Raw genomic sequence first — 2086 nt, forward strand, 5'->3', positions numbered from 1 at the left:
AAAAAAAAAAAAGGAAAAAAAAAAAAAACCAATGAATTATATATAATTTAAATGATATAATCTTTTCATACTTATTTAGAGATCATGGGTTAGAATCTTTCTATTTTTGATTAAAAAAAAAGTTTCATTGTTAGAAGTTATCATAATTTTTTTCTCTAAAAAGTGGAAACAATACAGGCATATCACGGTACTCACTTACTCTAACTAATAATTTTCAGACCAAAAAAGTAATTTTAGACAGAAATAATGATTCTGTAACGTTTCTTGTTTCTTAATATATAATATGGAAAAGTATATGGAACCAAGAGGTGATCAGCCAAAAAGTAAACAAAACCGTTTAATTAGAATCACTTTTTGAATAATATGTTTGAAAACTGCTCCTGGGATCACGGAGCACAAACCAAAACCCAATTTTTCATGGAGCCCAAACACATTTTGGCTGGTTTTTAGCTAATATGCTTTTGGTTCCCTAGTTGTTCTCATATAATATTGAATTTAAATATTGGGTATAGTGATTAAAAATTGAACTATGTAAATGGTACTCCATGCAGGTCGCAAGACAAAAATTGGAGAACAGTGTAAAAAAATAAAGAGAATATATTTTTACCTATTTTTAAGCGTAAATATTTCTATATTTTCGCGAAGAAAATTAGGAGAATTTGTATTTCTATTAATAAAAAATGTTTTTTTATTTTATTTTCTATCTGCTATTTTTTCTCTTTCCTCTTTTTCTTTAAAAGAATTGAATGGCCTAAACTACTAGATGGAATGGATGGAAGAATGTCTCAAAAATTAAGTATAATACAGCTAGTTAATAATTGCCTAAACTACTCAATAATGATTGCATAATGACAACGGTTCATGTTAACAATTAATTGTAGTATTTTAATGTCAAAAGTGTTTTTAATAATGCCACTAAGGACCAAGAGTTCATTTATTTCGCATGTTCCCCCAAAGAAAGAAAGAACTAAAAGAAAGGAGGTATCAAGTATCAACTATAAAGCATAGTTATAAGAATTAGACCGAATGGATTAGTATGACCAAAAAATTAGTGAATTGGATATAAGGTCGGTCTAATTGAACTATTCGACCATATAAAAAAAAGAATCGGTGAGAATCAGCTGATTTTAATAAAAATCGATGAATTGATGGTTTAAGTGAGATTAAGTCACTGGTTTAACTAGTGATCCACAGATTAAACTAATAAACTAATAAATTAGTAGTCTGATTGATTCGATTTTGATAATTATGCTACAAAGAGGCATGCGTTGCAGAACTAAAATTAGAGAAAAATTTATTACTAACTTTTAGCTATTAATCCATTATTATATATAAAAGTTTGTCATTAAAGCATGCCGTAGGAGCATGCAAATTTCTCCATTTATTACCGTTAGTTTGGTTCAAATTATCTATTATAAAACTTAGTATTGTGGTGGATTAATTTTTAGCCTATTAAATTGAAGAAAACCGTAAAAAATAAAAAAAAAAATTGATTTAAATCATCTAAAATTATTTTATTAATTATCATTATAATTATATAATTTTAAATATAATAAATATATAATTATAAATATTATATACATAAAATTATAATTTTTATACTAAATAAAATAAATTTAATTATTTTTTAAAGATAATAAACAAAAATTATTGTTTTTTATTAGTATTTTTAATTATTAATTTATTTTTTTAATTTAATAATTTAATATCATATTTTTAATTCATATTTTTTAAATATTACTTGTTACAAACAATAAATTCTACTCATTTTATACTCCTTTTTATTTGAGCATCAGAATATTTTTGTAGGTGTCTACCGCCGTTAGTTCTCTGAGAACTGACGTATATCCTTTTTACTTCAGGCGAAGAAGAGCTCAATCTCTAAATAAGACGAGTTATATCTATCGCCAGACTTACTACACAAGAATATTTAGTGTCCACGTGGGATACGAGTTTAAATCTAATCCCATTATCATTTTCTCTTCTCGATTTGTTACCTTCTTTTGTAAGTTATAATTAATGGCGAAAAAACAAAGCAATCCACTTTCTTCTCCTACTGAGGCCGAATTATTGGCTATCAATTATT

Source organism: Arachis ipaensis, chromosome B05 (assembly GCF_000816755.2).
Source record: "Arachis ipaensis cultivar K30076 chromosome B05, Araip1.1, whole genome shotgun sequence".
NCBI classification, from domain to species: domain Eukaryota; kingdom Viridiplantae; phylum Streptophyta; class Magnoliopsida; order Fabales; family Fabaceae; genus Arachis; species Arachis ipaensis.